Genomic DNA, 10,415 nt, shown 5'->3' with positions numbered 1-10,415 from the left:
ATGGTCGCTTTGCAACCACACACCACTACCATATAGTAGTGTTCCTTCTCAATAAAAAGTCTACATTTGCAAGGCTGGTGGGTCTGTCCTCTTGCCATTTGGCTCTCACAAAAGCCAGGAAAAATTCATATTTATCTTGAAAGTATGTATTACAGGAGGCAAAAGATACAATGGAACTGGGTTGGCTTTGGCAAATGGTCTGTAAACTGTAGAGGAAAACATCTGAAATGATATCAGTGATTTAACAGACACATATTGCAAATGCATTTTTACATACAGATATAAGGCAGGAATTACACTTTTGGGAGCCCAGTTTCCAGTCTGTTAGCATGGTACTGCATGCAAAGACACACCGGCTCGTGTAGCTCTGGCTCTGGAAGCTCTTCACAGAACTCTGTTGTGTGGCAGAAGCTGAGAAAGCAAACCATCACAGCCCAGAGCCCTCAGAATCCCACCTGCCCTTTCCCGGCTTCTGCAGCTTCACCTCTGCTACCGAGCTCTCATTTTAAGGACCATCATTGTCATATTTCAGGACAAGATCTTGTATATATATATACACACACATATATATGCATGCCAAACGCCAAAAGGAAAGGCTTTCCTTGAGGAACTGGATCAATTCAGAGTCTGTTTCCCATTTTGGATGTCATCGCCACACCAACTGCTCACCCCTGGGTGGAAAGAGAGAAGAAGCCCGAGAAATAAGAGCTGCCTGAAAATTTTTCATCAACAGCTAGATGCGTCGTTACGGTGAAATGGTTTGAAATGGAGGCACTCTGAAAGTCAAAATTCCTGCATAAAAAAATAGCTCAAGGAAGGTTTCCAGAAATGTTCGAGTGTTTTTATTCTCCCTCCCCTCCATTTCATGAGGTGCTAATGATGGCATGTCACAAGATAGCACAGAAGCTCAACTGTCCTATTGTACTTTGAGTATCAGCCAATAATCAGCACCAATTTAAAACACCTTTTTTAATGTCAGGCTTTTGTTACACGGGAGCCAAGAGACCTTTTGAAACAAAGATGTTATTCAAAATGCATAGGGAAGTCTGCCTCTTCGGCTTGCTGATGTAAAATTTATTTTTAGTGAAAAAGAAGTCAGTTTTTGGAAAGGTCACTGAGAAAGCACAACTGGCAGATGCTGAGGTTAGCTGACTGACTCCTTCTTATTTAGCCACCCAGCCGTGAGGACTAGGGAAGAGTGGCAGATGGCCCAGCCATCACTGGGAAAAAAGCTTGGTTTAGTCTTAAACACAAGCCCATAGACTCCGGAACTTAAATGTGAGCCATCGTGGTTGCGTCATATTAAAGAAATACTAAAACGATTCTGACATTTTAAATATTTAAATATTTTCCAGTCGAGATTGCCCACTATTTTGGTGCATATTCTCTTCCCCTCCATCCCCATCCCTGATAGGGATAAACAAAGCAGCTCATACACCCAGGGCCCATCCTCTGAAGTTGAGCCATTTAATCACAAAGAAAAGAAAAAAGACAACAGACAGCAAATTCCAATAACTTGGTGTCAATGCTCTTAATTGTAGAAATCTGTGTGGGAGAAAATCCTCTCAAGATGCAGACTGAGCTGCTGATACTGCCGGATAATTTTTTTTCCCAAGGGGTAAGGAAAACAAAGAGCCTAATAAGTGTAAAATCTGGCTGTCTTCAGGTGCACGTTTAAGGTGACTATGTCTCACAATAGGAGAATTTAATGATCTGGGGAGAAAAGTAGGGTTTTTTCTGCCACACAGTTCTTTTGGATTTTTTTTTTTAATTAATTTTTTTGTCTACCACGGGAGTTTACAAAATGAGTTCCTACACCCCCACTTGCTCGCACTCTGCTCAGGATCATCACAGCCCTCTTCCCACTCTGAACCATGGGCAATGCTTTGATGTTCATCTTCAGGCTGGAGGGATGGCAGCATTTTAGCATGAGCATTTCACAAAGATATCCACGCTGAGATCTGTGGGGAGATGTGATTTTTTGGCACTCTAGCAAGGCATTCCACCCAAGGGCAAAGCAGAACTGAAATGTGCTGTTAAACGCAGATGCTGAACAGAGATGATTTGACACTTCACCCCGGAAAACAGAGAGAAGGTAGCGTTATTGCTGCCAACAACGAGTTTTTCCAGAATTGGCTCTTTTTTTAAGAAGTTACCTATTCTAGCAAGATGAGGCCAACTGCACTCCTATGGAAGTGAAATATCTGAGGGCATTGGGATATTTAAACAGAATTTTCTGGTCTCATCCTCTTCTAGCAATACTGGTGAACAGATGAAGCTGAAGATGGTCTTTGCTGGAGCTGAAGCCTTGAAGCTTGGAGATGGTCTTTGCTGGAGCCTCCTTAGCAGCCAGCTTGCAGGTCAGCTTCGGGACACAACTGAAGAAGAACAACATGGGCCAGCATTTCTCAAAGACCCACAATTAACATTTATCAAGAGCTGGAAAGACTCCTCAAGTCAAAGAAACCACCCAGGCATCTGCCTGTAGGGGACTGTCGGGACTCTGGCCTTGTGGACACGGCAATGGTGAAAAACCTCCGTGCAGAATGGCTCGAGTCACAGAGTCACGGAGTCATAGAGGAGTCACTCCTAGAGAAGTCACAGAGCAGTCAGCATAACTACGCTCACGTTATGAAGCCAGGGTTATGCTTCACTAAAATAATATTTTTCAGGCCAGCTGCCAAATTCTGCTACCCAGAAACCTAAAATCTGGGTTTGGTGAAGCTGATGGGATTCTCAACATCAATCAGGGGTAAATCACCAGCAAATATAATTTAATTTACACATAGACTTAAAAATGTTAACAAGTTGGAGTGGCTGCTGGATCTATCTTTCCATAGCACAGATTCCGTGATGGCAAAACCTTACATTTTTATCAAGTGCATTAAACGAAGCATGCACAACTGGACATGCCAAGATTTCCTCCCTCTAACACAAGAGCCAAGTGTAAAACTAAACCTTTTCTCATCAGCATGAAAGAACATGAATTAAAAATCCTGCAGTTAAAACACCCCACAAAACAGACAGGGGACACAGAAAACTACATGAGCCAGGACAGAAAGTGTGAAATCGGATCTGGGAAAACCCTTCCACATAAAGCCCCTTTTGTATTTTATTGCTTTTCGGTGCCTGCTGCCGCTCCAGCGCAGGCAAGGCGCGTGCGAGGCTGCAGCTCGGCCAGACGTGCCGGCGGGGGCAGGAGCAGGGCCACCCCCAGCCCTTTCAGCCACCGAGGAGGGATGCGACGAGGGACCTGCCGTCCCTCGTGACACAGCGAGGCACCAGCGCTGCTGGGGAAGGCCAGAGCCCAGGCACCAAGAGTCTAAAGGCTTGTTACGTATGCACGGGATTTACTCCTACGCTTTTCCTACGGCTCTACGCCTCCGGATGGAGGAGATTTACAATCCTGGAGAGATGAGCGGGGTCTCGTTAGCTCGGCTCTGGCTCTGCCTTCTTTCTACCTCTGAGGCCACAGGAAAGGGGCTCACGTCTCTCGCAGCGCTTTCCCACAGAAGACTGTGTTAATGTTGAGCCACGGGAAGGGGGTGAGGGAGGAAAAGGATGCTGCAGCCTCTGACTGTCTCTCTCTCCCTTCCTCCTGCCTTTCCGCAGATGGACCGGCTGCCAGGCAGGTTGCGATGCTCATCTTTTGGGTAGATTTGAGACGGGGGCACTGGATGTAGCCTAACAGTGTAGTCTAACAGGAGCTGGTGGGAGGCCAAGGCTTATGTAAAGCTGATAAGGGCGATTCAGGCTGGAAAGCGGAACGTCTAAACAAGAATTACTGTCCTTGGGAGAGAAGCACATCCTGAAGAAATATGTAAGCTAATTAAAATGTTTTGGGAACCATCTGAAACAACTAGTAGAAGTGTGATAAGAAGCACCCTCACGCAAACTATCCTCATTATAATACTAAAAGTCACAGCCCTCGAGCTGGAGATCCCGGCCCAAGCAGAGACCCCTCACCTTTGAGCATGCGCAGAATATTAAAGTAGCTCTGGAGCTTTAAATTGAAATAAGAGAAATGTAGAGCAATAGGAAATTGCTTTGTGCAATTACTTATGCATATGCATAACTAGCCTGTATAAATACTGTACCTGCATGACGGTACTTTGTGCTAGCTTTGTGGAGCTACCACCTAGCACCCACCTCTGCACAGACATGAAATAAAATACCTCTGCCCTGTGTGTATATTGGCGTCTCGCACACCGGGTAAACGACCTCACACCTGGGGGATAACATGGAGGGAAGGGGTTTGCTAGGAACAAAAGAAAGCAGAGGGAAGAGAAGAGCTCATGGGAAGCATTTCACGTTAAGAGGTACCTTGCACAGTTGGTGAAGGTGTGAAGAACTACGTGGTCCCTGCTGAAATGCGTTACTGAAAATACCAAGCAAGGATACTAATGTTTTCTGGACAACTTTCTGGAAAGCACTGAACTCTGTAACTTCCCCCTGCAATCAACAAGGCTGGAGCTGCCCAGCTCAGAAAAAACCCACCAAGTGGCTTCTCTTAATTTTGCTCAGTGAGGGCTTGGGAATGCCAGAGACACTTGCTAGGGCAAGGCAGTTCCTAAGAGATTACTTAAAGCTGCGGAATTGCTGCGAGCAAGAGATCCTAATCCTAAACTCAGCGTTAATGCAGGCTTCAGACCACTGACACCACCGGTTTCCTTTGGCCAAGCCATTGGGCAAGTGCCAGACTTTCACCGTCTCCCTCTAAGTTAGGGTTGCTGCATGCCGGAGAAATCTGCCTTGTGCTTTAAAGTGGTATTTATTAGAGCATGCCAAAGAGCTTTGAGACAGCGATGTGTAGCTGCTAATGTGTAATAAACTACCGCTGTATTAGCAGTACATTGTACCAGCTGTCAACAAAATAAATTATCTGGGATGCTATTTGGAGACTGAGAGCTTAGCCGTTCTGTTTGGCCTTTAATAAAAACATGCATTTTGTTTCACATCATAAACTCTCTATATAAACAAACAAAAAGCTACTGCTCATAGATCAGTTTTCCAAGAGCATGAAGCTATTAAACTATACACAGCCTTAAGAACCAGTCTAGGAAGACAGATTGCCAAGATCAGAGCTTAACACTGTGCGAGAGTCCACCGAAGTCCCAGCTCGAAAGCGTGAAATATTTGTGGGTATAAGCTCTTAGCGCAACCCTGCTGCCAAGACCACACGGGAACAGCGACAAGCCCCATCCACCATCATGAATCGCTCTACTTCTCAGAGGGACGGAGAAAAAGCAGGGGACAACATGATCACCCACTCAAGTTTAACCTAGATATTAAGCTAAAGGTGTCCTGAGATGTTTTAAATAGTGTCCAGAAACTCCCATTTGCGTTGCATGAGAAAGCTGACCCCTGTGCTGGGTTTGCCTGGGATAGAGTTAATTTTCTTCACAGTAGCTGGTGTGGGGCTATGTTTGGGATTTGTGCTGGAAACAGTGTTGATAACACAGGGATGTTTTAGTTACTGCTGAGCAGTGCTTACGCAGAGTCAAGGCCTTTTCTGCTTCTCAGCCCACCCCACCAGCGAGGAGGCTGGGGGGGGCACAAGAAGCTGGGAGGGGACACAGCTGGGACAGCTGACCCCAGCTGACCAAAGGGCTATTCCATACCATATGGTGTCATGCTCAGCATAGAAAGCTGGGGAAGAAGGAAGGGGGGGACGTTCAGTGTTATGGTGTTTGTCTTCCCAAGTAACCTTAACGCATGATGGAGCCCTGCTTTCCTGGAGATGGCTGAACACCTGCCTGCCCATGGGAAGGAATGAATTAATTCCTTGCTTTGCTTGCATGCATGGCTTTTGCTTTCCCTATTAAACTGTCTTTATCTCAACCCACGAGTTTTCTCACTTTTACCCTTCCGATTCTCTCCCCCATCCCACCGGGGGGGAGTGAGCGAGTGGCTGGGTGGTGCTTAGTTGTCAGCTGGGGTTAAACCATGACACCCCCCTCACAATTTGTAAGACTCTCTGGAGCACTGATGGAGCCGTCAGCCCAGCTATGCGCTGCCACAAAGTTAAATCCCACCCCATCTGCAAATATTGCCATGGACTTCAGTGACATCCATTCAGTTCTCAGCCATTAAGCCACTCATTATGGATAATCAACCTAGAAATTATCTGCAGCTGAGATACCCACTGGCATTGTCCTAGAATACTTTTTGAAAAAAAAAGAAAACCCAGAGCTTCCAGCCAACCTGCTACACCAGCATGGCTGGCCTGACTTTGAGCATGAGGTGGGGAGGCAAGGCACGTTAGCTGGGCTGCTGACGCAGAGCACCGTCGAGGAGCGGCACAAGAGGAGAGCACGCTCTCAGGGTGACTCAAGCCAAAAAGCAAACGCCTGGAGGTGGGCACCGTGACACCCAAGCAGCAACCTGGGGCTCCCCTTTGTTACCCTGCCCGGCACGGTGTGGGGGACAGATGCCCCAAGTCACAGGGCTGAAGCAAGCTGCCGTGCTTGTACAATGTGACGCCAAGCCCCAGAACCAGATCACCCCAGCCAGCTGGGTAGTTTTGCCTCTGCTCTTCCAGCCCACAAACTGTGATACTCTAAGGCCAGTCATAGGCAGATTTATTTTGACACACACACTTTTCTTTAGGCAGTTGATTAAGAAGCCCAGGTGAAAAGCCTGCTTATCCAGTCTTTTCACAGAATCACAGAATCGTATAGGTTGGAAAAGACCTTTAAGATCATCGAGTCCAACCATAAACCTAACACTACCAAGACCACCACTATACCATGTCCCTAAGCACCTCATCCAAATGTCTTTTAAATACTTCCAGGGATGGTGACTCAACCACTTCCCTGGGCAGCCTGTTCCAATGCTTGATAACCCTTTCAGTGAAGTAAAATTTCCTAATATCCAGTCTAAACCTCCCCTGGCGCAACTTGAGGCCATTTCCTCTTGTCCTATCACTTGTTACCTGGGAGAAGAGACCAACCCACACCTCTCTACAACCTCCTTTCAGGTAGCTGTAGAGAGCGGTAAGGTCTCCCCTCAGCCTCCTTTTCTGCAGGCTAAACAACCCCAGTTCCCTCAGCTGCTCCTCATAAGACTTCTGCTCCAGACCCTTCACCAGCTTCATTGCCCTTCTCTGTACACGCTCCAGCACCTCAATATCCCTCTTGTAGTGAGGGGCCCAAAACTGAACACAGGATTCGAGGTGCGGCCTCACCAGTGCCGAGTACAGGGGCACAATCACTTCCCTAGTCCTGCTGGCCATGCTATTTTTGATACAAGCCAGGATGCCATTGGCTTTCTTGGCCACCTGGGCACACTGCTGGCTCATATTCAGGCGGCTGTCAACCAACACCCCCAGGTCCTTCTCTGCCAGGCAGCTTTCCAGCCACTCTTCCCCAAGCCTGTAGCGTTGCATGGGGTTGCTGTGGCCCAAGTGCAGGACCTTGCACTTGGCCTTGTTGAACCCCATACAACTGACCTCAGCCCATCGATCCAGCCTGTCCAGGTCCCTCTGCAGAGCCTTCCTACCCTCCAGCAGATCAACACTCCCACACAACTTGGTGTCATCTGCAAACTTACTGAGGGTGCACTCGATCCCTTCATCCAGATCATTGATAAAGATGTTAAACAGAACTGGCCCCAGCACAGAGCCCTGGGGAACACCGCTTGTGACCAGCCGCCAACCAGAGTAAACTCCATTCACCACCACTCTTTGGGCCCGGCCGTCCAGCCAGTTCTTTACCCAGCGAAGAGTACACCCGTCCAAGCCATGAGCAGCCAGTTTCTCCAGGAGAATGCTGTGGGAAACAGTGTCAAAGGCTTTACTGAAGTCTAGACAGACAACATCCACAGCCTTTCCCTCATCCACTAGGCGCGTCACCTTGTTGTAGAAGGAGATCAGGTTGGTCAAGCAGGACCTGCCTTTCCTGAACCCATGCTGGCTGGGCTTGATCCCTTGGTTATTCTCTACATGCCGTGTGATAGCACTCAGGATGATCTGCTCCATCAGCTTTCCCGGTACCGAGGTCAGGCTGACAGGCCTGCAGTTCCCCAGGTCCTCCTTCCAGCTCTTCTTGAAGATGGGCGTCACATTTGCTAATCTAATATTTTGCAATATTTGTTGTAGCAAAGGAATATCATCAGGGGATAATTCAGCCTCCATCTCCTTGTAACGGCTATTGAAGGAGCGAAGGGCAACATCCTAACTTCAGTGTTTTATCTAAGTGCCTAAGTCAGGTGGGATCGGTCCTGACCTGATTCGATATGCTAGCAAGATTATTTTTTTTTTAAATATGAAGACTACATATATACCAAAATACCATGACTTGTTTTTTGAGACAAGGGCAACGTTCTTAATTATAAATGCCAATCTGAAATACATTATAAACAGAACCAAAGGATGGTGGTCAGTATTACAACCATACACTGTGGAGAAGGCAACACTTGCTTCCATTTTGAAGCTCATTTAAGCATCCCCAACCCTCCCAGAGAAGACAGTGAGCTCTGCATGCCTTGGGAGAACAGAGGCGCAGGCCTCTAGTCTGTAGTTTTTAAGAGCTGAACTGATGAATATTTTAGTTTCCAAAATATAGACGTGAAAGAGCAAAAGCAACCAAAAGCAACCAAAGCATTAGTGTCTCTTTGTATTGACTGGCCTGTTTTAATCCCACAAGCCAATCTACAGCATTTAGCTGACAGCTTCAAATCTGTAAGAAAGAAAAGGACCTTGAAAAGATCTGGTTTACAACTCTAAGCCGATGAGATATAGCAGCCAGGATCATCTTACATTATTGTGAAGTTATTTAGACAGCTAGAGCTGTTAGCCAGGCTGCAATGAAGTCAGTAATGTAGAAAGTAACATAGAAAACATTTTCCCCCGTGGAGAATATGGAGTTCGCGCTCTTAGTACGCAGAGCTGGATTTAGTTCAAGAGCTGCTGCCGTCATATTGGCATTATGATACTGGCTTTGCTTCCAAACATCACAACGTTGGAAGTTTCTCTCCAGCAGTCTAGCAGATGTCATGTCTAGCTCATTTAGGCACCTTTAGATAAATGAAATCTCACGTAAGATGGGCTCCAGTGTGGTGCAAATACCTCTCAGATGGTCAACCGGGTCCATCTGAGCTGAACACCACCTAGATGAACTCCATCTGACTTCCTCCATATAGACCCACACTGGGTGGACCTTTCCCACTGGTGAATTCTTTTCACTTCACGCAGGATGTGAAGCAGCTGGACAATGGTCTAAAAGCAACAATTAACGATACGAACTAAAAAAATCAGTGTTTGCAGACATGAATGTTTCCCAGCAGGCAGAAGCGCTCTGTGTGGGTTTTCTCTTTGCAAGTGTCCACTACTGAAACCAAGGCTTAAATGAATCTGTGAAGCTGTGAACATGGTTTCTCATCCCTTCTCTGACCCTTTGCATTAGGCAACCCTGCTGAAAATCGGTTCCATGCCCAGCGTGTACTACAAAGCAAATTATCAGTAATGAAGGAGGGGGGAAGGCACCGGGACAACAGGCTGTAGGAGCCGGCAGGGGTTGAGCCCTTCCCTATAAGCAAGCTCCGTCACTGCCAACGCAACTGTTTTCCTCCCTCCCAAAAACTCACCTGCCTGTCAGTGCATCGGTAATGGCTACAGACACACACGCAGCCAGCAAAAAAAAAAAATCCCCCCTTTGGCTCTTCTCTCTCTTTTATGAAGGGCTCAGAAAAATGAGCATGTTACCAAGCTTAATGAGTTACCACCTATCAGCTGAGCCTGGGTGACGGCACCCAGGACACTCACAGTCAATAGCAAACCCAAGATAAGACACATTAGCTCAAGCCTCAGTGATGGAGGTTTAAACTAATCCATTTAACCTTGAATTTACAATAGGTAAAGAGCATACGTGCAAGTAATTGTTGCACCCCACCTTACACATGTTAAGCTGCAGCAATACATCTGCTTAGTCTAAGCTCCTCATTTCCATTTCTGGATGCGTGGCATTGGCACGACAGGGCTGAGACTCTCTTCTGAATCCAAATTCAGCATCACAGTACAAGAGGGAGGTCAAAACAAGGATCAAAAAGTCAGGCTGGTCCATAAGGACAGTCCAGCCTCCAGCAATGCTCACTGGGGATGGAGTATCGCAGGAACTTTTCTCAGCGATGCATTTTTCAGTGCCGTATGTAATTAGATGATGAACTTGAGTCATAAGCATACTCCAGTGAAATGAAATCTACATTAGTGCCTTCCTTCTGACACAGCAAGACGTTCAAAATTGAGCATTACAAACTGGAGGGAATTCAGATCAACAGCTCTACAGAAGACAATCCCAGATTTTGCAGCTGATGATCTCCAGAACTGCTGTATAAGCAAGCAGAAGTCTCCACCTGTTCATGCATAAATAAGATTAAAAAACCCCAACAGATGGTGACTTAATCCCCAACTCACGTTA

Source organism: Mycteria americana, chromosome 1, assembly GCF_035582795.1.
Source record: "Mycteria americana isolate JAX WOST 10 ecotype Jacksonville Zoo and Gardens chromosome 1, USCA_MyAme_1.0, whole genome shotgun sequence".
In the NCBI taxonomy this organism is placed as follows: Eukaryota; Metazoa; Chordata; class Aves; order Ciconiiformes; family Ciconiidae; genus Mycteria; species Mycteria americana.
This window is presented reverse-complemented; position numbering follows the sequence as displayed.